Source organism: Balaenoptera borealis, assembly GCF_965194805.1.
Source record: "Balaenoptera borealis genome assembly, chromosome: 5".
NCBI lineage: Eukaryota > Metazoa > Chordata > Mammalia > Artiodactyla > Balaenopteridae > Balaenoptera > Balaenoptera borealis.
In genome coordinates, this window is record NC_138862.1 from 73,182,324 (window position 1) to 73,209,760 (window position 27,437).

The 27,437-nt window shown below is 44.7% G+C and overlaps 2 protein-coding genes and 1 pseudogene across 4 annotated transcripts in view; 2 read left to right on the plus strand and 1 right to left on the minus strand.

The window, feature by feature from the left end:
• BDH1 (3-hydroxybutyrate dehydrogenase 1) overlaps nt 1–905 on the minus strand; it is a 33,239-nt gene extending 32,334 nt beyond the window's left edge. The window contains 1 exon segment of the mRNA XM_082393603.1: nt 583–905. The gene's annotated coding sequence lies outside the window, so the exon portion shown is untranslated.
• The window catches only part of APOD (apolipoprotein D), a 71,070-nt gene that overhangs the window by 4,394 nt on the left and 39,239 nt on the right, over nt 1–27,437 (plus strand). The gene's annotated exons all lie outside the window — the stretch shown is intronic.
• Nucleotides 848–27,437, plus strand: part of LOC309629369 (ubiquitin-conjugating enzyme E2 L3 pseudogene) — a 37,283-nt pseudogene continuing 10,693 nt past the window's right edge. Inside the window, exons 1-3 of the transcript XR_014249483.1 lie at nt 848–906; nt 1,798–1,980; nt 2,862–3,018. The product of XR_014249483.1 is annotated as a ubiquitin-conjugating enzyme E2 L3 pseudogene (transcript). The remainder of the gene's footprint in view (nt 907–1,797; nt 1,981–2,861; nt 3,019–27,437) is intronic.

Below are 27,437 nucleotides of genomic sequence, written 5' to 3' on the forward strand. Positions count from 1 at the left end.
CTGACAGGAAGCAGCCACTCTGTAAATGTGTGTTGAGAGACTATGCGAGCTACACTCATTTCAAAGTTCAGCTCCCTCGCCCGCCACGGGTATATGCCCTGGGCACGGCCGGGCTGCAACGCTCTGGTATAAAGTGCTAGGATATTTGATGCGTCATAAAGGATCCTGGCAGCCGGAAGCCCACCGTAACAAAACGTGTGCCTCTGTAACCCCTCGCAGGGTTAGACGGGGACTTTGCATCAGCTGACTCCGGGCAGATTTTGGCAGACTGGCTGGAAAAAACCACGCAGAACTCAAATGAGCTCAACGTCCCGCGCGGCTCCAAACCCTTCCCCAGCAGGGCGCAGACCGCCCGGGTCCCTGTCTCTGACGCGTCGCCCCAGCGCGCTGGCAGAGCGCGGGACGCCCGAGACTCGCCGGCGCCAACTCGCTAAGCGCGCAAGCAGCCCCGCGTCCGGGCCAATCGCAGGGCCGCAGCCCCTTCCGGCAGACCAGAGGCTGGGAGCCGAGGGGGCTCGGCCCGAGCCACGCTCCCATTGGCTGAGACGGCACCGCCCAGACCAAGTTGAGCTGTCCCCGCACCTGTGAGCGGCAGAGGCTCCCGGCCTTCCCCGACCGCGGGCCCACCACCAACCCAGCACCTCCGGCCTGCTCCCGCGGCGCCTCCAACTTGCTCGATCCTCCTCCTCCCCCCGTCCTGCGGCCTCTGCGGTCCTCCAATAACAGCCGGCTCAGCTCGTGCTCGAGGAAACTGGACCGGCGGCCTGACTGCTGTCCAGCATCCTTCCCGAGGGCGCAGCTTGATGGGAGGAAGTACTCCCCACCCCCAACCAAGTCCCCGAGAACAGAGCCTCGTGGAGGACGCGGGAGGAGGACGAGGGATGCGGGCAGACCCAGAGAGATGCGGTGAGGAAGGGAGCCTAGGTCTCAGGCTAGAAAGCAGGACTACTGGCTTCGGTCCTGGCTCGGCCTCTGACTACGATGTGACCTTGGGCCGGTTTCTTCCCTTCTCGGGGCTGGGCTCGTCTTCTGTAAAATGCGGCGGCAGACAAGGATAAGTGTCGAGGGTTTCACCTGGGAGACTCGGGGCCGCGTGTTCAACCTAGGCCTCCCCCTGCCAAGCACATTTTCTGAATAATAAACGTCAGGCTGGGCTCCCAGAGCACGGACGTAAGGCCCGGGAGGGCGGAGGATGAGGATCACCTGGGGTTGAGACGGCTCTGGGCGGGATCAGTCCATCTTTACACCGTTACTTCGGCCGCGGCCGTGGGGCCCAGCCTACAGGACTTGGTGCCCCCTTCTCCACTCGCATCCCCGCGACCCGAGTAAAGGGCAGCGCAAGTCCAAACCAAACCGAGCATCACACCGGTTTAGGGGCGCCGGCTCATCACGCCCGAGCTGCAGAGATGCGGACCCCTGCTCTTACCCCAAACCAAACTGGCGCGGGGGCTCCCGCTGCTGAGGGCTCAGCTGGTGCGTTCGCCGGAACCTGGCGCTTCGCAGGTACCCGCGCTCGCGTCTCGGACCACCGGGCGCTACCGCCGTTTCCTTCTCGAAGCCCCTTACTGGCTCCCACTCCTGCGGCCTCCAGCCTCAGCTGCCGGGGTGCGCTTACGCACAGGGGCTTTGCTCTGTAGGGCTGCGCGGGGCGGAGCCCGACGGCAGGCGGCGCAGGGGCGGGGAGCCTCTGCACCGCCTCCTTCGCCTTGGGGCGTCAGGCCTGGCCCTCCTCGCGCAGAGGCTACTCCTATTCGCTAGGCGCCCAGCCCGGGATTAACCCACTGCCGCCCATTTTAGGTCTAAACCGCGCTCTGATCTCCTCCACCGCCATCCTGGTTCTGGAACGAGCGGGGAACGATTTTACCCCGCGGGTCGCGGGTAGGGAGGTGGAGGTGCCGCTCCAGGAAGTGAGGAAACCCGGTGAGGTTGAGGCGCCTTTCCAGGTCCTACGCCTACTTGCTGTCTTTGGAGCTCATTGGGGTGGGTTGGTTTGTTGGTTTGTTTTTAAATTTGTCTTTTGATCAGATGAAATTTATTTAAAATTTTCTTCCTACGATTTTAAAAAATAATTTAAGAATAGCACAGCTTCCCAGAGTTTCAACAACGGAACATCGGAGGCCAATCTGCCACAGATCAGGCTCCCCTGCCAAGTTTCCAGGATGAGAAACCAGCTGAGGAGAAGGAACCTATCAGGGCAAATTAGTGGCAGAGCTATGTTTAGGTCAAATTATAGAGAAGGACTGATTGGAAAGGGACCAGGCAGATGAAAACAGGAAGGAAGGAAGGGCCTGGTGGGGCTTTAAAGAAACCTGTCAGCTCCGTTACATGAGCTTCTTGAAGGCTGAGGCTGTATCTTCCTTATCTCCGGCTCCTGGCATGTAGAGCTTTGAAGACCAGGAGAATCATGAAGGTAGGAGGCACTTGGTTCTCTGTACCCATTTCACAGACAGACTCAAGCTTGCTTCAGTGCTGTGTTTCAGAATAGTCACTGTTATAGCATGCCATAGCCATAACATAAATCCTTATATTGGGTCACCAGGTTACACTTTGAGGGTTATGCATTGCTAGAAAAGCAGTTAACTAAAGGAAGAGTTAATATTTCCACCTAGGAAAACCATAGATCCTGACTTTGGACTGAGAATTAATGGAAATAAAGTTCTATTCATGAAAGACAAGAACAGGACAGTTGATCTGTCTGCGGTTATATCCGACTCCACCTGTGGCTGACCTCACACCTTCCCAGCCCTCCTTTTTATTCCAGTTTTGCTCTGGCAACCAGCTGCATACAGGTGAAACCTGAGAGCACCTTGCCTCAGCTGTACCTGGTATCTTCCCCTCTCGGGGCTTCTCTGTCACTGCAGCCTGGGCCCCCTACAGGAAGCCGAAGCCCATTTTGACACAGCATAAACTTGGAAGTGCAAAGGAATTAATACGTCCTGGGACAACGTTTGACCTAGGCAGACAGGAGCTGGTGGAGAACTATTCCACTCTTCCGTTCTTCCAGTGGGCAGTTCCAAGGTACATTTTGTACAGCACCTAAGATGATAGACCCCTGGCTGCCCACAGTAGTGCCCAACTTGATCAGCTCAATAATGCACCCTTGGATTGCCTTTCTCTTTCCTGCCTTGACAGTTTGACTCTTCCCAGTCCTCCACTCCTGTTCCTTGGGATTCGTTCCCAAAATAAACTACCTGTATCATGAAGGTAGGATGCACTCTGAACAAGTTCTTGTTCAGAGTTTGTTTTGGGGGGGGAACCCAGACTAAGCCAATGGTTAATCCAAAAGACTCATCTCAACAGGGAACTATATTCAATATTCTGTGATAAACCATAATGGAAAAGAATATGAAAAAGAATGTATATATATGTACAACTGAATCACTTTGCTGAACAGTAGAAATTAACAACATTGTAAATCAACTATACTTGAATAAAATAAATTTTTAAAAAAACACAAAGAAGACCCCCCCCAAAAAAAAAACCCCAAAGAGGCATCTCAGCCCAACTTTCAGGGTCATTCTCAGCAGACCTTTCCCAAGTCTGCTAATGAAGAATCCATTTGTTCTGTTTGAGCTGTTGCTCATTTTATTGCCCAGCTGCCCTGCCCTTTAAGGCATCATTAATAAACTCTCAGAGGCAGGCAGGAAGTATCAGAGACTCCCAGGAGACAGGGCCAGCTGAAGGGCTGGGTCTAGGTTAGCACTGGACAAAGCCATTCTCGGCCTTACCTTAAACGTTTTCCCTCCTTCCAAGGTAGGTCCTGTTTGCTGACCTTGAAACGAGAAACTTTCAGCTCTGGGGTTGAACATGGAAGCAGAGACAGTGTGGGACCCAGGTCACTCCCAACACAGCATGTGCCCACATTACGTCTCCTTTTTGCCCTCCCTTTCCCCCTTGCCCCCGCTGTCAAAGCAGTTCCTCTGCCCAGATACAAGGTCTCAGGCTAGGGTCTTTGGCACCTAGCACACTTCATCTCATTTCAATAGCAAGAGGGTGCTGTTGCAAATTACTAAGCTAGGTTTGGGAGGAAAGAGCCCTTAGTCCCAGCCTTCAAGAAGGGAAATGAGACGTGTAGATAAGCTAAATGAATCCTTAGAAGCCCTGTAAGTCTTCTAAAAGAGGGACTTGTAAGTGTAGCGGGAGTTCTGGTGAGGCTTCAGGACAGGATCTGTAGAAAGGTAGCATCCTGAAAGACTCAGAATGAAGCCCCCTCAAAAGATCCCCCTCCTAATGGATTCCTCGTTAGCAGACTTGGGAAAGGTTTGCTGAGAAGGACCTTGAAAGGTGGGCTGAGATGCCTCTTTTGCATTAACCATTGGCTTAATCTGGGTTCCCCCTTAAAACAGACCCCTGTCCAGAGAGCCATAGTGTTTGCTCCTGTCCCTCTATCAGCTCCTAATTGCCTCCTAGCTCACACCCTTCTTGAATCCCAGCTCAGACTAATCATTCATCTTCCTAGGCCCCAGCCCTCCCCTGCTAGATCTGGCCCTGCCTCATCTCTGAATGCCCCTGCTCTTCTCTGCCTTCAGTGTTGTGTCCAGCACCAGATGGTGCAAGTTAAATCCTGCCCTTAGCCAGCCACGTGGGAGCCCTCCAGGAGCCCACGAGTGCAGCGCTCTGTGCTGAGTTCTGCTGGGGGGTAGAGAATCACAACACCGTTTACTATCCCAAACACTACAGGTCTTCCGTTTGTTTAATGCAACTGAATTTTCCTTTTAAAAAAAAAATTTTTTTTTTTTGGGCTAAAAATCATGTCCTTAATCTGCAGAATTTTAGAAGGGTCAAGTAGCTTTTTCTATAATTTACGGTGAAGGAACGAAAAAGCCCAATGTACTATTCTAAACAAACTGTGATGCTCAGAATCTAGTGTGCTGAAGAGCCCTGGATCCTAACATGACTGTAACACTGAATTCTGCCCATGGATGAGAACTGGAGGCCCAACCTTCTCCCTGCAGTGAATGAGCAAGTAGAACGAGGGCTTGGACCTTATGAGGAAAAAAAGTGGTGTATCGGGCACCCACATCCCCACTCCCTTCCTGTCCCTTTTTTTTTTTTTTTTTTTTTAGGAATTCCTTTATTTTTATTATTTATTTAGTTAGTTAGTTTTAGCTGTGTTGGGTCTTCGTTTCTGTGTGAGGGCTTTCTCTAGTTGCGGCAAGTGGGGGCCACTCTTCATCGCGGTGCGCTGGCCTCTCACTATCGCGGCCTCTGTTGTTGCGGAGCACAGGCTCCAGACGCGCAGGCTCAGTAGTTGTGGCTCACAGGCCCAGTTGCTCCGCGGCATGTGGGATCTTCCCAGACCAGGGCTTGAACCCGCGTCCCCTGCATTGGCAAGCAGACTCTCAACCACTGCGCCACCAGGGAAGCCCTGTGTCTCTTGACTCTAATGTATTTAACTAAAATGATTGTTTGTTTAAGCCACAGAGTTGTGGGTTTTTTTCTTTTTGTGTGTGTATTGCGGAGGGGGGAGTAGTTTGGAAATTTAACCAAAGTTATTTTGCGGTAATTGGGACCTTTGAAGAGGGAAAAGTATGGGGAAATAAAACAACAACTGTAGATAAAAGATCCAAAGGGAAACAAGGGGTCCAAGCAAAAGAAATTCAGATTAAACTTTCACTTAGCATAAAATGCCTCTGACTCTACATCATGGTCCTCAAGGCCAGAAGAATGAAGAATTACAAGCAAGACAAATGAGAAGGGGCCCATGCCGAGAGAAGGCAGGAAAACAGCAGTTACTGGAAGAAGTGAATGCTAGAAAGATGGCTCTCAAACCTGGCTGCATATTGGAACCACCCAGGGAGCTTTAAAAAAAAATGCTGTTGCCTGATTACCACTCCCAGAGATTCTAATTTAATTGATCTAGGGTATGGCCTGGTTGTCAGAAATGCTAAAAGCTTCCCAAGGTGATTCTAGTGTCAGCTCAAGGCTGAGAACCAGTGTTCTGGAGGAAAGATACTTCTGTTCTTGATTGTGTTTACTTGTCTCCATCTGTTACTCTCCCCCATTACCAAGCCAAACTTGGGTCAGCTCGCCCATGCACAGTAAAGCCAATCTACTGACATCGAGTTGTGGTGAAGGAAACTGCAGTGTTTATTGCAGGACACCAAGCAAGGAGTCCAAACAGCTAGTGCTTAAAAGACCTGAACTCCCCCATGGCTTTCAGGGAAAGGTTTTTAAAGACAGGGTGAGGAAGGGGGGTTTGGGAGGTGCATGATCAGCTCATGGACATTCTTCTGATTGGTTGGTGGTGAGGTAATTGAGAGTCAACATCATCAACCTTCTGGTTCCAAGCAGTCTGGGGTCTACATGCTTTTGGTCAGAATGCTGTTAACTTCTTCCACCTGATGGGGGTTTTAGTAGCTGTCAAACAGCTCAAAGGATATGGCTCAGGATATTATCTATAGCCCTTGAGACGGAACTAACTATGCTTAACTTTGTTTAATGGTTAAACTATTATTATTTTGTCTTCCTTGACTGTTTCCCTTTGTTTTTGTATTTTCTTATTTCTCCAATTAAATTTACTCTTTGAAACTCAGGGAAGGCCTAGGAGGCTAAAGTTTTCTACAGACAAGAGGCAGGCGGAGGACATGGGGTGGGGGGGGTCTGTCCCAGGAAGGTCCCAGAGGATCCTGCTCAGTTACACTACCTGTTCTTAAGAGTCTTTCCCCCTTGCTGTTGGTCAAGGCAGCTTGCCCCAGAGCTCAGAGGGGTTGTGCTGACTGCTCAGGTTGAAGAGTGGAAGTCGGCTCTGGGGTGTACCCTCCTGCCTACTAGTGCAGGGACTCAGCCCCAGCCTCCCAGCCTCCAAATTTCCTCTGCCACACAAGTAGAAAAATTTTCCACTCTGCTGGCAGCGTGCTGCATACAAAACAAAGCTTGGGGAAGACTGCCTTGAGTAGTCCGGAAAGTTCCACTAGGAAGAAGTACATGGAAGAGGGCAACTTGAGATCTATGCAACCATAATTCTCTTCATTTCCTTTTCAGTTTATGTCTAGTCAAGAAAAGCCCTCAGCATGGAAGGTTGAGGGTTCTTTCCTTGTTGATAAGTCCACACCCATAAGACTGGTCTGCTTCAGTGGTGGGCTGAGCAGGTAAAACTGTTAGGCTCATTGTGCCTTGAAAAGTGAATCAATATTCTTTCAGGTTAGGACAGACTATTTCTGCTGAGACCCATTTGGAAATGTGAAAATCTCTTTTGGAAGGGAATAGCAGTTTCTACAGAATTCTACATTCTAGTGCAAAAGTAAAAGGCTATAGCTTTCACTTCCTGGAGACCTGATTAACCTTTAAAAAAAAAATAAATGGGATCCTTTTTAATTTATCCCAACTGGAAATCAGCCATAGATATCAGAGGCGGAAGACTTAAGTGTTTTTTCTTTAAAACAAAACGAAATTGGGCCATCAGATCGTAGTGCTCTCAAATCTGGCACACATGAAATGCTTGGTAAAGGTAGTGTGTATTATCCAGAGCTGGTATTGGCTAGGCAAACCATCAGACAGGGGCCATGCAACTTCATTTTTGAGCAAGTGTGAGGGCCACACCTGAAAAACCAATTGTTATTAGGAGTTTAGAAAGGACAGCCTGCCTGCGGGGTAGGGAGAGCAGCAAGGGGGGAGAATTGCCACAATTTTGTTTCTCTTCTCTCTAGGAAGCCAGACAGGGCCCTAAGAACAGCCTGGAGTGGTGATCTCAACCCTTAGTGTGCAACAGAATCACCCCCAGTTTCTGATTCAGTGGGTTTGGGGTGAGGCCTGAGAATTTGCATGTCTAACATGTTTCTGGGTGATGGAGATACTGCTGGTCTGGGACCACACTTTGAGACTTACTGGCTGGGAGGAGGAGAAGCTGAAAAGAAGGTCGTGCCATAATGCTGGAAAACCCCCTGCTGGAACTAGTCCCAAAAGGCTGTGCCCCTGGAAACCAGACTGGGAGCAACTTTTTTCTTAACTTGCAAAAAATAGATGGCTTATTCTTTCAGCTGAGAGTGACTCAAACAATCACCACGAGAAGCTTTCTGTCTTGCTAAAAGAAAATTATGTTAATAACATCTCTTTATGATGATGACTTAAAACACCATTTCTAGCATCTCCATCTGGGCCACTACTGTCCAAAGCCTTTCTGCCTCATCTTCCCACCCCACCTCCAGCCCACACTGGATGCCTGACAGAATCTCAGAATGTCATGGTGAACAGCTCCCTGAGGTTTTATTAGCACTGAGGGATAAACAGGAACCTTAACCCCTGTTTTGTCACTAAGTAGCCACATTACTTCGCTCTCTCTGGGCCTTGGCTTCCGCATCAATAAAAGGAGGGTTTTCAACAAGGTAATAAGAATGAAAATGACAGTATTTTGATATTTATAGTTTACTTGGCACTTGTATACATATTATCTCAGTTAACCCCTGTGAAATAATTTTTATTCCCTCCCCATTTTTCACAGAGAAAGAGAATTGGAAAAGCACAATAATTTTAAGGACCAATATTAAAAATGGCCACATAGAAAATTCTGCAAAAACTAACATGGAAGACACAGTCCCTTATGTTACTCAGTGTCCCTTATGTAACAATTTATGCGAAAAATTCCTCCTAAAATTAAGTGCCTGATAAATATGTCCCTCCAAAAGATGTAATATGCATCATTTTACAGGACAGAATCAACTTCCTAACTCTTCATATTTTTCTTCTGTTTCAGCTGCCAGAAAGCTTAGAGCTAATTATGCCAAGATTATAATAACCATTTAAATCTCAAATTCCTGGTAACATTATCTCTCACATCCTCTAAATCCTAATGCCTAAATGTTTTCTTACATAGATTATCTGTGATTAGCATGACAGTGTAATTCACCATCTAAGTGGGGCCCTTTTCGGAGTGAAAGAGAACACCATGAATAATTATGCCCAGGTGACAGATGTAAACCAGGACTGTTTCAGGCAAACTGGGATAGGTGGTCACCCTACCTATGGTTGGAAATAGACTTGGCAAAAATTATATACAAAAAACACTCAATTTGACCTTGTAAGTGTGGCAGTTTGGAGTCTCATTAAACTCAATAAAGTCACATAAAACTGAATATAGATTATAACTCATAAGAAAAAACAGCAAAAAATAGGTTCTGAATATACTTGCGAGACTGGGAAGGGAGAGGGCGTAGTGCTGAGGATGGACCCTTCTCCCTTCAAACATCCCCAAACCCTTCATTTCCTAAAGCCTCTGCCTCCTAAGCCCCATGGGCGTCACATCCTGTGGCTGGTGGCAGCTCTACAATTCCTTATAGGAGGGGCTTAAGCAAGGCCGTCTGTTTAGAAGGGAAAGGGGAAGGAGGGCTTTAAGCCGAACAGTGTAGCACTTTACTGAAGATTGTGGATTTTCCATCTCAAAGAATGGGGTGGTGTTGATGAAGGTGGTGGAGCCCTGAAAAGTCACAGTCACCAGGCAGTCCCACTGCCTCACAAGGGCACGCCACCCAGTATTTGTCTGCTCACACACTCCCCACCGCAACCCCCTGCCGAAGACAGGACTGACCGATTGGTCATGACAGGACCATGGAGACATAGATGGAGGCCACCCGAGGATTGGTGCATTCAACCAGGTGCCCTGGTTCATACCCAGACACACTGCTTGATGCCTTTCCCACCTTCCCCTTCTCCAGTCACAGGAGTGTAACTGAACAGCGCTTCCCCAAACAGACCCGCCTCCCCATGTCCTCTGCCTGCCTCTTGTCTGTAAAAAAAAACCTTAGCTTCCTAGGCCTTCCCCAAATTCCAAAGAATAAATTTAATCAGAGAAGTGAGAAAATGCAGAAAGAAAGGAAAACAGTCAAGCAAGACAAAATAATAATAGTTTAGCTATTAAAGTCAAGGACCGTTAGTTCCTCCTCAAGGGCTATAGATAATATCCTGAGCCATATCCTTTGAGCTGTTTGACAGCTACTAAAACCCCCATCAGGTGGAAGAAGTTAACTGCATGCTGCCCACAAGCACGTAGACCCCAAACCAATTGGAATCAGGAGGTTGATGATGTTGACTCTCAATTACCTCACCACCGACCAATCAGAAGAATGTCCCCGAGCTGATCACACACCCCCAACCCCTCTCCCTCACCCTGTCTTTAAAAACCTTTCCCTAAAAGCTTTTGAGGAGTTCGGGGCTTTTAAGCATAAGTAGCCTGGACTCCTTGCTTGGTGCCCTGCAATAAACACTGCAGTTTCCTTCACCACAACCAGGTGTCAGTGGATTGGCTTTACTGTGCACAGGTGAGCTGACCCAAGTTCGGTCTGGTAACAGAGGCAGGTGAGCTTGTTTCAGCCAGGTGAGTCAGGGGTGAGGGGTGGGCTGAGTCTTGGGTGTTACAAAAGAGGAAGATGTTACAAGAGGGGCAGGTGTGTTTAGACAATGAGCAGGCCTCAGAGGCCAAGTGTGCACGGTTGGGCTTTCTGGAGCTCAAGAGTCCCCTCTGTCCTTCTTCCCCATCTCTCTAACAAGTCCAGTTAAGCTCCGCCCCTCTCAGTTCCCTGCTGGACTGGCCCCAGGAGCCTCACCTCGGTTGCGGAAAGCCGCTGCGTCCCTTCCAAGAACCAACACTAGAGGTCGCCCTTCTCCAGCGTCAGGCAAGTTGGCGCGGAAGGAGACGGACCAGCTTTTGCTTAAATTGCACGTTGGTGGGCGGGCCCAGTGGCCCTGATTCCGGGCCAGTTCCTGGACGGCCTGCGTCCCAAGTGGGAAGGCGCGGTTCCGGCCAGAAGAGGAGGCTGAGCCACAAAGCTCTGAGGAGAGGCAGCGCTGGGTTGAACAGTGAGGTGTGAGCGGGTGATGAAAAGGACCCGCCTTCATAGTCCTTTCCCCGGTCCCGGCCATTCCCTGGGGGGCAGGGTGCTGTGCTCTGCGGGGAGTCCAGTGCCTTGGGATCTAAGGAGTTGCCTGGTGGCAGGACTGGGAAAGACCAAATCCGGGGGAAATACTTTCCACAAGAGATGAAACTTCCAGGAGCAACAAAAGCCCGTGCAGTCTGAAGAGCCCATGAGATAAAGTGTGTGTGTGAATTGTTAAGTGCTACCCACACCCTTTTAAGTGGGCCTGTTATTCTCTGCAGATATGGACACTGTGTACGGGAGGCCCAGGTGTCCCATAAAGACCGTCTTGGGCCGGGGCTCACAGGAAGGCCCCCAGCCTGGCTTGCCTGTGGTTCTCTCCCCCTTGTGCTCTCCTTGGCCAAGGTTTTCTCAGAGACCTAGTTTTCTGCGTAAAAAGGGAGGGTAGCTTCCAAAAGGCAATTCTACAATCTTTAGTTTTCTGGTCACAGCCATTTTTAGCTGGAAGCCGGAAGGGCTGGTTCTGTGAGCAGTTGGGAACTGAGGTTCAGGGAGGTTTAATACCTTGCTGGGACCAGACTAGAACTCCCACCTGCTCACTCCGAAGCAGCACTCCCTCCCTGCCCCGGCTGCCTCTTCTCACCGGAGAGCTACTAGAGCTGAAAAGAAAACTGCCTGGGCTGAAAAACTTTAAACTCGGCAAGGGCCTCAAAACAAAAACAAAACAGAAAACGAACAGAAGCAAGCATACCTCTGGGCCCTGTGAGCAGTCCCTCAGTCCCTGAAGCAGTGCCAAACTAACATCCATCAGCCCTCGACCTGAGGCTTCGGGATGGACAAAAAGGTCAGCTGCCTGCCTCTACACTGTAGAGTGCTATAGCACCCCAAGTGATTCTTCCTCCAGACCATATGGCAGAGCTCAGCTGGGGTGGTTACGCACCACCAGTGCTCCGTGCGTCCCAAGTGAAGTGCAGCCGTTTGTGTCTTCAGTTGGAGAAGAGATAGGAGATGTTTCCACATAAAGCCCAAGGGAGCCGGGCAGGTCCACAGATATGGCCCATGGCGGCCCCTCCTCTTCCCGTTGGGAGGAACAGTGCAATCCATTGCCCACATGTAAAGTGACCTAGAGGTCCTCCCTCGACAGACCATCCAAGCCAGGCATCCTCAGGGGCTACGAGTCATGCTGACTTGTGGCACAGAATGAAGGTCTGTGTAATGGCAGAACCAGTGTTTAATGTACATGTGGATTTACTCACCCAGCTGAGCACTAGCTCTCTCTACGGCTAGAGTGTGAGCGTCTTGAGGACGATTCACTTAGTGTGGCGGTTCACTTAGATGTGTCTCTCCCACAAGCCTGGACACAAGGCAGATGGGTGCTTTAGGGAGTACTCTTCCAATCCAACCGCTTCTTAACCTCACTGCAGAATTGAATTGAGCTACTTCTCTTGGGAGAAATTGTTATTCCAGAACACAGGGAGGATCCTTGGATGTAACAAGTCAACATTTTGAAACACAAAAACCATCAAAAGTCATCTGTTTGTTATTATTTTTAATTAACTCCTAAAGAAAGAGCCCTTCATAAACGGTTCTGAGTGTCTACCAAGAGCACATGTTGTCATATTTCTTCTCTGTTTCTCTCTCAAGAACCAAAAAAATTTTTTTCCCCAAGAGAGTGCCTTCCTCAATATGTTTCACCACCCTTGAGAAACTGGATTGTGCCAGAAGGGAGGGAATCCTTGAGAACAGGCTGTTATTCCACTCTTCTTGACTTCGACTTGACTTATCTTTAAACTGTCAGGGAATAAGACAAAATATCCCTGAGATTTTTATGTGTTTTCCTTGCTGGTGGATATAAGTAAGATTTCTTCTATGTATTGCCAAAACGTCCCCAAGCTCCAGCCTGTGGCTACAAGGAAGGTTATGTTAACATAAAAGTCACATTTTAATTTTCTGTCACCTACACCCACCTGATTGAGGATCTCGGCCCACCCCGCCAGCATCTCCCACCACCCCCACTCATCTCTGGGAATCCCCTGAGTGGTAGACCTGTTCAAGGTCAGCTCCCTCACACACTGCTCTCCAGCTGCTGTTCACGCTCCTGCCCCAGGGCTTCATGGCTTTCTGGCTTCATCACCCAACCAGACAGATCCCAGAAAGGATTCACCAGGCATGACCACTCTGCTAAATCAGTTCTGCACCAAAATAAACATAACCCCCAAATGACCCCTTTCTCAGGACTTTGCCTGGAAAAAAAGGAGTTTAACAATGTAACTGCATAATCTTAACTGAGTAAGATTATATATGGGGAACCCAGAAAAGGAGTTAAATTTGGAGGAGATAGAATCTAGGGTAAATTTTCTTTCTTCTCTTTTGCTTTCTATTACAATTGATTGAACTTTTCATTTTCCTCCAAGATCTGTTAGTGTGCGATGATTATTTGATGATGAAATGATTCGGTCAAATAAGTGATCCTATGCATGACATCAGCATGATAACCAGGCCTCATTTCCTTGGAACTGGGCTCTCCATCCTTGTCCCAGGCCACTTTCAGTCTCTTTAAACGATTTAACCTAGGCTTACAACCTGCTGGCTGCTGCTTTTCAAAACTCTCATTCTGGTCACAGTTATTATTTTTAAAACATGTTTATAAAGTTGAAGGTTACATGGCAATTAAGCCATGTAAAGCAGAGAATGCTTAGATTTGGTACAGTTGCCAGGGAAAAAAATATACCTCTCTCTCCTGTTGTTTCCACCTCTTGCCTGCTCAAAATAGGATTTGCATCTCTGGGGGTGGGTTGTGGTTAGTTCGTGAACCTAATCATTTTTCCCCGCCTCAGAAATCTTTATCTTTTGTCATGAACCTTTTCAAGGAGAAGGTTGTCACTGACAATTGTTTCTCTTCCCCACCAGCGGGAAGGGCATGACTGTCATCCCACCGGCCAGTGTCTGAGTCCCCCTGTTTCAGAGGCAAGAGGCTCTCCTGGGTGTCTCCCTGTTCTTAGTTCTCAGACTCATCAGGCTGCCATCCCAAGGGAACTGCTAGAGCCTCAGGGTTGGTGATACACGTGCCCCTGGATTAGAGGCATTTGCCTTAGGGGAAACACAGAGACCCCTCTCATGTTAGGGTATTTTCCCCCAGCCTTTCCTTACAAAAACAAAGGGGACCATCTGGACCAGCCATTTCTAACTGAGAATAATGTCATAATTCTAGACACACAACAGTCTCCCCCCAAACCTAGTCTCATGCCCTGATAATAGAAGTATTAATCACTAATGTTCATTAAGTACTTGCTATGTGCCAGGGGCTATACTAAACGTTGTACATGTATTATTTCATTTAAGCCTCATAACAATCCCATGAAGTAGCTAATGATATTATGCCTACTTTACAGTGAAGCACACACTGGGAGGGTTGTCAAAAATAAATCTTTTTGGCTTCACAATTCTGATGCAAAAATTGGTCCCAGGTGGGTTGTCCTAAGACTCAGGGTGGCGGCAATAGTCATCCTGGCCACGTGGGAGCCACGCACATGAAGCGTTTTCCACAACAGCAAGGAATTGGGGGGCCAGAGAGGGCCGTTTCCCGATCCTTCTTAGGATAGACCCAAGAATAGTTCCAGTTGCAGACAGGCTGGCTTTGTTATCAGCAAACTCACTTAGGAGCTAAATACACCCCTCCTAGGATCACTGGCCCTTAATTTTCAGGGACCTGTGGAGAGGTTAAGCAGGAACTGCTGGATGCCCCTGGCCCACGCTGGCCCTAGGTGAGATAGGAGGAAAAGACAGACAACATTGAGCACCTATTGTGGCTAGGTGTTTGATCTCGTTTAGCCCTCCTGATAACTCACTGAGGCCCGAAGGTCCTATCATGCAGAAAGATGGTTATACACCTGCAAGTGGCAGAGCTCTGAGGACTGGAGACAGGAATCTCTTACATTTATACGGTATGTCATTCTTTTTAAGACAGCCTGGCAACCATTCCATTACCTCATTTCAACCTCACAGAACAGGCATCATCCTATGACACTGAGTCACATGGTTGGGTGAGGCCTGGGGGAGGGACTGGACCTCCTGGCCGGACATCCTGCTCTTTGAACAAGCTCCTTCTGCACCACTCCTACAGTGTCTTCACTTCCTTTTCCTTCTCTTGCTGCCCCCTCCAATCCCCCCTCCCATTCCTCTTCTATCTTCCCCCTCCCGTTTTCATGGAAAGAGCCTTGAGTGTAGAAACCCGAACTCTCCTCCTGGTTTGCCACTTTCTAACTGTGTGGCCTTAGGAGGCCCTGGGCTTCATTTTCCAGGCTTGCCTGGACCTCACAGCCCGCTGCCCTGACGTCAAGGGACAGGCAGCCCAGCAGCCTTATACAGAAGATGCCCACTGGCCTGCTCCACTACATCACCCGGGGGAGCCCCCCCACCTGCAGGGCACACAGGTATTCAGGTGTGTTTCTACCCTCCAGGCACTTGGGGGTAAAAGTAAAAATCCCTGAGTCTGCGGGATCTCTCTGTTCTACAAGGCTGAGCGTGGCAGGTGCTGGAAGAGAGGCACTTTGTGCTCCAGGTGTTTTTCATGCATTATCTCATTTAATCCTCACAAGAACCCCCTAGGTACTTTTATCCTCACTTTGCAGGTAAGGAGGCTGAAATTTAGAGACTTCCTTTATACCCCCCTTACCACCCCCAAGCACACAGTTTCCTCTATTATCAACATCTCACAGTCATATAGTACTTTTGTTGCAACTGATGAATCAGTATTGATACGTTATTGTTAACTAAAGTCCATAGTTTATATTAGGGCTCACTCTTGGTGTTGTACATTCTATATATATATATATCTGTAATGATATATATCCACCATACAGTACCATACAGAATAGTTTCACTGCCCTAAAAATCCTCTGTGCTCTGCCTATTTATCCCCTGCCCCCAGCCCTTGGTAACTACTAATCTTTTTACTGTCTCTATAGTTTTGCTTTTTCCAGAATGTCATATAGCTGGAATCATGCAGTATGTAGCCTTTTCAGAATGGCTTATTTCACTCAGTAATATGTATTTAAGACTCTTCCATGTCTTTTTATGTCTTGATTACTCATTTCTTTTTTTTTTAAAGTTTTTTTTTGTTTGTTTTGTTTTGTTTTAATTAATTAATTAATTTATTTATTTTTGGCTGTGTTGGGTCTTCATTTCTGTGCGAGGGCTTTCTCTAGTTGCGGCAAGCGGAGGCCACTCTTCATCGTGGTGCGCGGGCCTCTCACTATCGCGGCCTCTCTTGTTGCGGAGCACAGGCTCCAGACGCGCAGGCTCAGTAGCTGTGGCTCACGGGCCTAGTTACTCCGCGGCATGTGGGATCTTCCCAGACCAGGGCTCGAACCCGTGTCCCCTGCATTAGCAGGCAGATTCTCAACAACTGCGCCACCAGGGAAGCCCTACTCATTTCTTTTTATAACCAAATAATATTCCATTGTTCGGATATATCACAGTTTGTTCAGCCACTCACCTACCAAAAGACATCTTGGTTGCTTACAATTTTGGGCAGTTATGAATAATGTTGCTATAGACCTTTTTGTATAGGTTCTTGTGTGGACATAAGTTTTCAATTCATTTGCGTATATACCAAGTGGCATGATTGCTTAATCATATGGTAAGAATATGTTTAATTTTGTAAGAAACTGCCAACCTGTCTTCCAAAGTGGCCATTATGTGCTGAATTGTGTCCCCCACAAAATTCATATGTTGAAGTCCTAACCTCTAGTACCTGAGAATGTGACTGTATTTGGAAATAAGACCTTGAAAGAGGTAATTAAGGTACAATGAGGTCATATGAGTGGGCCCTAATCCCACACATGGACACATGACTTGTTGTCCTTATTGGAAGAAGAAGTTTGGATATATAAAATATTTATATATATCACATTTTATTTATCCATTCATCTGTCAATAGATACTTAGGTTGTTTCCATATCTTGGCTATTGTGAATAATGCTGCAATAAACATGAGAGTGCAGATATTTCTTTGAGATACTGATTTTATTTCTTTTGGGTGTATACTCAGAAGTGGGATTGCTGGCTATCCAAAGCAATCTTAAGAAAGCTGGGAGAATCACATGTCCTGATTTTAAACTATATTAGAAACCTATACTAATCAAAACAGCATGGTATTGGGTTGAAAACAGGCACATAGACCAATAAAACAGACAAGAGAACCCAGCAATAAACCCTCACATATGTGGTCAACTAATCTTTGGGAAGTGCACCAAGAATACAAATGGGGAAAAGATAGTCTTTGCAATAAATAGTGTCACGAAAACTGGATATCCACATGCCAAAGAATGAAACTGGACCCTTATCTTACACCATATACAAAGATTAACTTGAAATGGATTAAAGACTTAAGTGTGGGTTTATTTCTGGGCTCTACATTTTGTTCCATTGATCTATGTGTCTACTCTTTCACCAATATGAGACTGTCTTGATTATTGCAGCTTTATAGTAAGTCTTGAAGTTAGATAGTGTCCATCCTCTGACTTTGTTCTTCTTCAATGTCGTGATGGCTGTTCTGAGTATGGACAAGATTTTGATAGGTAGAAATGGAGGTGAGAGCACTCAGGAGAGGGAACTGAGCAAAGGTTCAATAGAGGGAAGGGGGAGATGCATTGGAGGACAGTGAGTAGTTCCAGTTGTCTGTACCCTAACTTTATAAATGTAGTAAGACTGTGTTTCCTAGAAAATAGATGCTTCCAATCACAGGTAGAGTTGTTCTTTCCCATGGGAATTTGAGTACCCAGGCCTGGAGAGGAAGAGGGGAAGGAGACCTTAGAAATACTTGTGACTGGCTGTCAAGGGCATTTTGCCAGCCATGGAGCCTGGATTTAATATTGTGAACTTTTGTTGATAACATGTCTAACTTTCAGTCTGATATAAGGACAGAGAGAGAGAGCCCCCAAAGGGTTTTCCTGGGCAGTTGGTGATACTTGGGAGAAGGCCCTGATTTGGAGTCAGGAGACCTGAGTTCTAGCTTGGGCTCTGCCATTTCTGGCCTCATTATGTGGGACAGTTCACTTCCCCCTCTGTGCCCCAGCTCCTCCATCTCTACTGTGGGGTAATTAGAGGTGCCCTATCAGATTCCCAGGGAAGAGATTATGAGAAGCAGTTAGGTAATGTGCATGTAAACTATGAAGCACTACACAAGTATATGCAATTATGAAGGAGGTGATCCTTGAAGGAAAGGCACTGTAAGGCATGCAACATATAGTCGTCATATTTCACTTTTCTGCTTCCTTTCCCAAGTAACAGAGCGTGCATCTCATCAGTGGGCTTTCATAAGTAATTAGGAGCATCATTGAGGATGCTCCATATACAGACCCAATCCTGCCCTAGATTTGCCTTCATATATGTGTAAATTCCTGGAAGGCAAAGGACCTACCATTTTCTGTATGCCCATGGTTCCTAGCACAGTGTCTTACATATAGGAGACATTCAGTGAGTACAACGTTGGCTTTTTAAAAACAAAACATATTGGGCTTGATAGGTGTTTAAATGAAAACATTAGCTGGTCACAAGCTTAGCATGAATCAGATGGTTAAAAAAGTTTGTGTGCAATGTTTAGTAAAGGAAAAAATGCGCACATGCCATGACTCAGCCATTCCAGTCACAGCTACTGACCCTAGAGAGACTCCCACACATGCGCACAAGGAGTCGTGGTCGACAGTGTTCATCTCATCATTGTCTGTAATGGAAACAACCTAAATGCCCGTCAGACAGGGGCATGAATAAACACATTTTAGAAAATTCAAAGGATTGCTGAATCACAGTTAAAATGAATCAAATCTCAAAAACTTAAGGTATAGAAAAATACATACTGTGTGTCACAATTTATTTGAAGCTGAAAACATGTAAAACAATGCTAAGTACTGTTGATTCATGCATTTAACCATATGAAAGCATGCGTGGGGAGGATTAATCACAGTTCTTTTTTTCATTTTTATTGAAATATAGTTGATTTAAACGCAGAGTTCTGATAATGGTTTCTCTAGGGGAGACAGGGAAGGGAGTGTGAAAGGGGTGAGGCTTCAATTGTAGCTGTAATATCTGAAGTAAGTGTGGCTTAAAAGGTGACTTTTGAAGTCTGCAGCAAATGTGGCATCATAGTATATTGCCAAAGCAGAGGGGTGGGTTATTAAGTGATTATTTTACTCAGTGCTTCTTATATACCTGATATATTTCACAACTTGGAAAGCCCTTTGTCAACAAGGGTTGGGAGAGCTTTAAATGAAGTTTAGGCTACACTAATAAAAGCAGTGTGCCCCAAACTAGACACAGGATCAGTCTCTCAATTCTGCCATGTGGTGGCACCACACTCCCCAGGGAACACTGACAAATCAGAGCCCAAGGGGTGGGGAGGGGGGTGTGGGTTGGATGCTGGAGGGCTCAGGAAACTTCTAGTGTGAGGAAAGTTAAAGGAACAGGAAATGTTTAACTTGGAATAGAGAGGATTCAAAGGGACATAGGACCCCAGTCTTCAAATATCTCAAGTGGGGCAGAAAGCATACTCCATACCCCGTGTGGTCCCACAGGAGCAAGTGGGGTAGAAGCTGGGAAGGAGAGGGGCAGATCCCACTCACCCTCAGAGCCATAGCTGTGGGACTCTGGATGCCAGCTGCCGGGTAAAGTCTGAGCACCCTTGCCCAGCAGTGATAAGGATGAGGAGCTGATCTTCCAAGCTCTGGGGATGCTGCAGGGGGCATTCTTGCTCTGTGTCAGAGGCTGGCTAGGTAACCTACAAGATCCTTTCTACTGCTGAGATCCTTACAAATTCAAATTTAAATGAGCCTATAGTTGTAAAACTATTACAACTTTTATTTTTTAGTGCTGATGTTCCAAAAGGTAATAATAACGAATAGTATTCTATTGTCATATCTTCTAGGAGTTTCTATTCTTTTTTTTTTTAAGCTGTTTTTTTTTTGGTTGCACCAGGTTTTAGTTGTGGCAGGCAGGCTCCCTAGTTGTGGCTCACGGGCTCCTTAGTTGTGGCATGTGAACTCTTAGTTGCAACATGCATGTGGGATTTAGTTCCCTGACCAGGGATCGAACCCACATCCTCTGCATTGAGAGGCAGGTTCTTAACCACTGCTCCACCAGGGAAGTCCCTAGGAGTTTCTATTCTTTTTTCCTTTCTTTCCTTCTATTTTTTTCTGAGCGTGTCTCTGTTGCTGGTGGTTTTGTACCTATGTTTGTATGTCTCTCTCTGCATTTCTTGTGTCTTTGTCTTTCCTTTCTGGTTGTCTGTCTGTCTGTGTCTCTCTCTTATTTTCTCTTTGCTTCCCTCTCCTCACCCACCAACACTCAACTTCCTCTACCTCATCTTTTTTCCAAGTAGCATTGTCTCATGTATATATATTTTAATTCACTTTATTGAGGTAAAATTTACACATGTAATAAAATTCACTCATTTTAAGTTTTGTCAAATGTATCCATTCAGGAAGCCACCACCACACCAAGACAGAGCATTTCATGTTCCCTGCTGCCCTTTGCAGTGGGTCCCCTCCCCCATCCCCTGGCACTTGGTGACCACTGATTTGCTTTCTGTCACGATTGTTTTGCCTTTCTAGAATGTTATATAAATGATACGTATTTTTTTGTGCTTGGCTTCTTTCACTTAGCATAATGCTTTTGAGATTCATCTGTTCTTGTGTGTATCTGTAGTTCGTTCCTTTTTGTTACTGAGTAGTATCCCACTGTATGGATTTATCACAGTTTGCAGTATTCACCACATAGATATTCATCTGTTCACCAGTTGATGGATATTAGAGTTGTTTCCACTTTGAGTCAGTAAGAATAAAGCTGCTGTGAACATTCATGTAGCAGGTCTTTATGTGGACATATGTTTTTATTTCTCTTGGGTAAATACCTCGGTGTGAAATTGCTGGGTCATATGATATGTGTGTATTTAACTTTATAAGAAACTGTCAAACTGCTTTCCAAAGTGGCTGTGCTATTTTGCATTCCCACCAGCAATATCTGAGGCATTCTGTTGCTCCACATCCTCACTAACACTTGGTATGGTAAGTCTTTTTAATTTTAACCATTCTAGTGGGTCTATGGTGACATCTCATTGCAGTTTTAATTTGTATTTTCCTAGTGACTAATGATGTTGAACATGCTTATTAGCTGTTCATATAACTTTTTTGATGAGGTGTCTGTTCCTTCTTTTGTCCATTTCTTTTTTTTTTTTTTTTTTGCATATGCTTTTTATTACTGCTAATTTAACAAACATGTACACAGCATCTCCTGTGTGCCAGGCGCTGTTGTGTGTATTTTATTTTATTATTATTATTTTTAAAGGTGATTTTCTTTTTTTTTTTTAATTTATTTTATTTTATTTATTTTTATTTTTGGCTGCGGGCTTAGTTGCTCTGCGGCATGTGGGATCTTCCTGGACCAGGGCTCGAACCCGCATCCCCTGCATTGGCAGGCGGATTCTTAACCACTGTGCCACCAGGGAAGCCCCTGTCCATTTCTTTAATCGAGTTGTTTGTCTTCTTCTTTGTAAATTGTAAGAGTTCTTTATGAATAAATCATATAAGAACTTCATCAGATATATTTGCCAAATTTACCTCCCAGTCTGTGGCTTGTCTTTCATTTTCTTGACAATGTCTTTTTTTTTTTTCTGCTCTCTTTTTTTTTTAATTTTTAAATTTTATTTAATTTATTTTTTTATACAGCAGGTTCTTATTAGTCATCAATTTGTATACACATCAGTGTATACATGTCAATCACAATCTCCCAATTCATCACACCACCCCCCCCCTACGGCTTTCCCCCCTTGGTGTCCATGAGTTTGTTCTCTACATCTGTGTCTCTATTTCTGCACTGAAAACCAGTTCATCTGTACCATTTTTCTAGGTTCCACATATATGGGTTAATATACGATATTTGTTTTTCTCTTTCTGACTTACTTCACTCTGTATGACAGTCTCTAGATCGATCCACATCTCAACAAATGACCCAGTTTTGTTCCTTTTTATGGCTGAGTAATATTCCATTGTATATATGTACCATATCTTCTTTATCCATTCGTCTGTCGAAGGGCATTTAGGTTGCTTCCATGACCTGGCTATTGTAAATAGTGCTGCAATGAACATTGGGGTGCATGTGTCTTTTTGAATTGTGGTTTTCTCTGGGTATATGCCCAGTAGTGGGATTGCTGGATCGTATGGTAATTCTATTTTTAGTTTTTTAAGGAACCTCCATACTGTTCTCCATAGTGGCTGTATCAATCTACATTCCCACCAACAGTGCAAGAGGGTTCCCTTTTCTCCACACCCTCTCCAGCATTTGTTGTTTATAGATTTTCTGATGATACCCATTCTAACTGGTGTGAGGTGATACCTCATTGTAGTTTTGATTTCCATTTCTCTAATAATTAGTGATGTTGAGCAGCTTTTCATGTGTTTCTTGGCCACCTGTGTGTCTTCTTTGGAGAAATGTCTATTTAGGTCTTCTGCCCATTTTTGGATTGGGTTGTTTGTTTCTATAATATTGAACTGCATGAGCTGTTTATATATTTTGGAGATTAATCCTTTGTCCATTGATTCATTTGCAAATATTTTCTCCCATTCTGAGGGTTGTCTTTTCGTCTTGTTTATGGTTTCCTTTGCTGTGCAAAAGCTTTTAAGTTTCATTAGGTCCCATTTGTTTATTTTTGTTTTTATTTCCATTACTCTAGGAGGTGGATCAAAAAAGATCTTGCTGTGATTTATGTCAAAGAGTGTTCTTCCTATGTTTTCCTCTAAGAGTTTTACAGTCCTGTCTTACATTTAGGTCTCTAATCCATTTTGAGTTTATTTTTGTGTATGGTGTTAGGGAGTGTTCTAATTTCATTCTTTTACATGTAGCTGTCCAGTTTTCCCAGCACCACTTGTTGAAGAGACTGTCTTTTCTCCATTGTATACCCTTGCCTCCTCTGTCATAGATTAGTTGACCATAGGTGCGTGGGTTTACCTCTGGGCTTTCTATCTTGTTCCGTTGATCTATGTTTCTGTTTTTGTGCCAGTACCATATTGTCTTGATTACTGTAGCTTTGTAGTATAGTCTGAAGTCAGGGAGTCTGATTCCTCCAGCTCCGTTTTTTTCCCTCAAGACTGCTTTGGCTATTCGGGGTCTTTTGTGTCTCCATACAAATTTTAACATTTTTTGTTCTAGTTCTGTAAAAAATGCCATTGGAAATTTGATAGGGATTGCATTGAATCTGTAGATTGCTTTGGGTAGTATAGTCACTTTCACAATATTGATTCTTCCAATCCAAGAACATGGTATATCTCTCCATCTGTTTGTATCATCTTTAATTTCTTTCATCAGTGTCTTATAGTTTTCTGCATACAGGTCTTTTGTCTCCCTATGAAGGTTTATTCCTAGGTATTTTTTTTCTTTTTGTTGCAATGGTAAATGGGAGTGTTTCCTTAATTTATCTTTCAGATTTTTCATAATTAGTGTATAGGAATGCAAGAGATTTCTGTGCATTAATTTTGTATCCTGCAACTTTACCAAATTCGTTGATTAGCTCTAGTAGTTTTCTGGTGGCATCTTTAGGATTCTCTATGTATAATATCATGTCATCTGCAAACAGTGACAGTTTTACTTCTTCTTTTCCAATTTGTATTCCTTTTATTTCTTTTTCTTCTCTGATTGCCGTGGCTAGGACTTCCAAAACTATGTTGAATAATAAGTGTGAGAGTGGACATCCTTGTCTTGTTCCTGATCTTACAGGAAATGCTTTCAGTTTTTGACCATTGAGAATGATGTTTGCTGTGGGTTTGTCGTATATGGCCTTTATTATGTTGAGGTAGGTTCCCTCTATGCCCACTTTCTGGAGAGTTTTTATCATAAATAGGTGTTGAATTTTGTTGAAAAATTTTTCTGCATCTATTGAGATGATCATATGCTTTTTATTCTTCAGTTTGTTAATATGGTGTATCACATTGATTGATTTGCATATATTGAAGAATCCTTGCATCCCTGGGATAAATCCCACTTGATCATGGTGTATGGTCCTTTTAATGTGTGGTTGGATTCTGTTTGCTAGTATTTTGTTGAGGATTTTTGCATCTATATTCATCAGTGATATTGGTCTGTAATTTTCTTTTTTTGTAGTATCTTTGTCTGGTTTTGGTATCAGGGTGATGGTGGCCTCATAGAGTGAGCTTGGGAGTGTTCCTTCCTCCACAATTTTTTGGAAGAGTTTGAGAAGGATGGGTGTTAGCTCTTCTCTAAATGTTTGATAGAATTCACCTGTGAAGCCATCTGGTCCTGGACTTTTGTTTGTTGAAAGATTTTTAATCACAGTTTCAATTTCATTACTTGTGATTGGTCTGTTCATATTTTCTATTTCTTCCTGGTTCAGTCTTGGAAGGTTATACCTTTCTAAGAGTTTGTTCATTTCTTCCAGGTTGTCCATTTTATTGGCATAGAGTTGCTGGTAGTAGTCTCTTAGGATGCTTTGTGTTTCTGTGGTGTCTTGGTAACTTCTCCTTTTTCATTTCTAATTTTATTGATATGAGTCCTCTCCCTCTTTTTCTTGATGAGTCTTGCTAATGGTTTATCAATTTTGTTTATCTTCTCAAAGAACCAGCTTTTAGTTTTATTGATCTTTGCTACTGTTTTCTTTGTTTCTATTTCATTTATTTCTGCTCTGATCTTTATGATTTCTTTCCTTCTGCTAACTTTGGGTTTTGTTTGTTCGTCTTTCTCTAGTTCCTTTAGGTGTAAGGTTAGATTGTTTATTTGAGATTTTTCTTGTTTCTTGAGGTAGGCTTGTATAGCTATAAACTTCCCTCTTAGAACTGCTTTTGCTGCATCCCATTGGTTTTGGATTGTCGTGTTTTCATTGTCATTTGTCTCTAGGTATTTTTTGATTTCCTCTTTGCTTTCTTCAGTGATCTCTTGGTTATTTAGTAACGTATTGTTTAGCCTCCATGTGTCTGTGTTTTTTACATTTTTTCCCCTGTAATTCATTTCTAATCTCATAGCATTGTGGTCAGAAAAGATGATTGATATGAATTCAGTTTTCTTAAATTTACTGAGGCTTGATTTGTGACCCAAGATGTGATCTATCCTGGAGAATGTTCCGTGCGCACTTGAGAAGAAAGTGTAATCTGCTGTTTTTGGATGGAATGTCCTATAAATATTAATTAAATCTATCTGGTCTATTGTGTCATTTAAAGCTTCTGTTTCCTTATTTATTTTCATTTTGGATGATCTGTCCATTGGTGTAAGTGAGGTGTTAAAGTCCCCCACTATTATTGTGTTACTGTCGATTTCCTCTTTTACAGCTGTTAGCAGTTGCCTTATGTATTGAGGTGCTCCTATGTTGGGTGCATATATATTTATAATTGTTATATCTTCTTCTTGGATTGATCCCTTGATCGTTATGTAGTGTCCTACCTTGTCTCTTGTAACATTCTTTATTTTAAAGTCTATTTTATCTGATATGAGTATAGCTACTCCAGCTTTCTTTTGATTTCCATTTGCATGGAATATCTTTTTCCATCCCCTTACTTTCAGTCTGTATGTGTCCCTAGGTCTGAAGTGGGTCTCTTGTAGACAACAAATATATGGATCTTGTTTTTGTATCCATTCAGCACGCCTGTGTCTTTTGGTTGGAGCATTTAATCCATTCACGTTTAAGGTAATTATCGATATGTATGTTTCTATGACCGTTTTCTTAATTGTTTTGGGTTTGTTTTTGTAGGTCCTTTTCTTCTCTTGTGTTTCCCACTTAGAGAAGTTCCTTTAGCATTTGCTGTAGAGCTGGTTTGGTGGTGCTGAATTCTCTTAGCTTTTGCTTGTCTGTAAAGCTTTTGATTTCTCCATCAAATCTGAATGAGATCCTTGCCAGGTAGAGTGATCTTGGTTGTAGGTTCTTCCCTTTCATCACTTTAAGTATATCATGCCACTCCCTTCTGGCTTGTAGAGTTTCTGCTGAGAAATCAGCTGTTAACCTTATGGGAGTTCCCTTGTATGTTATTTGTCGTTTTTCCCTTGCTGCTTTCAATAATTTTTCTTTGTCTTTAATTTTTGCCAGTTTGATTACTATGTGTCTCAGCGTGTTTCTCCTTGGGTTTATCCTGTATGGGACTCTCTGCGCTTCCTGGACTTGGGTGGCTAGTTCCTTTCCCATGTTAGGGAAGTTTTCGACTATAATCTCTGCAAATATTTTCTCTGGTCCTTTCTCTCTCTCTTCTCCTTCTGGGACCCCTATAATGCGAATGTTGTTGCGTTTAATGTTGTCCCAGAGGTCTCTTAGGCTGTCTTCATTTCTTTTCATTCTTTTTTCTTTATTCTGTTCTGCAGCAGTGAATTCCACCATTCTGTCTTCCAGGTCACTTATCTGTTCTTCTGCCTCAGTTATTCTGCTATTGATTCCTTCTAGTGTAGTTTTCATTTCAGTTATTGTATTGTTCATCTCTGTTTGTTTGTTCTTTAATTCTTCTAGGTCTTTGTTAAACATTTCTTGCATCTTCTCGATCTTTGCCTCCATTCTTTTTCTGAGGTCCTGGATCATCTTCACTATCATTATTCTGAATTCTTTTTCTGGAAGGTTGCCTATCTCCACTTCATTTAGTTGTTTTTCTGGGGTTTTGTCTTGTTCCTTCATCTGGTACATAGCCCTCTGCCTTTTCATCTTATCTGTCTTTCTGTGAATGTGGTTTTTATTCCACAGGCTGCAGGATTGTAGTTCTTCTTGCTTCTGCTGTCTGCCCTCTGGTGGATGAGGCTATCAAAGAGGCTTGTGCAGGTTTCCTGATGGGAGGGACTGGTGGTGGGTAGAGCTGACTGTTGCTCAGGTGGGCGGAGCTCAATAAAACTTTAATCAGCTTGACTGCTGATGGGTGCAGCTGGGTTCCCTCCCTGTTGGTTGTTTGGCCTGACGCAACCCAACACTGGAGCCTACCTGGGCTCTTTGGTAGGGCTAATGGCAGACTCTGGGAGGGCTCACGCCAAGGAGTACTTCCCAGAACTTCTGCTGCCAGTGTCCTTGTCCCCATGGTGAGCCACAGCCACCCCCTGCCTCTGCAGGAGACCCTCCAACACTAGCAGGTAGGTCTGGTTCAGTCTCCCCTGGGGTCAGTGCTCCTTCCCCTGGGTCCCACTGTGCACACTACTTTGTGTGTGTCCTCCAAGAGTGGAGTCTCTGTTTCCCCCAGTCCTGCTTGACAATGTCTTTTGAAGAGTAAATTTTTAAAAATTGATGAAGTCCAGTTGGTAATTTCTCTTTTATGGCCCATACGTTTTGGTCCTAAAACAATTTATCTAACCAAGGTTCACGAAGATTTTGGCCTAAGTTTTCTTCTAGGCTTTTGGCCAGAATATGATTTGACTGAATCCTGAGTCTCTCCAGAATAGCTGCACGTGCCCCCTCCCACCAGTAGCTCAGGTTTCCTCTAACCCACAGCTCCACAACATTTGGCATTATTCAGCTTTCTAACATCTGCCAGTCTAATAGGTAAAAAGTGATATTGCTTTGTTATTTTACTTTGTACTGTTCTGATGACTGAATTAAGTCAGTGTGCCTTTTATCTATGTGACTCCCAGTTGATTTTCTTCTCTTGTGTATCCTCAATTGAAAGTGTT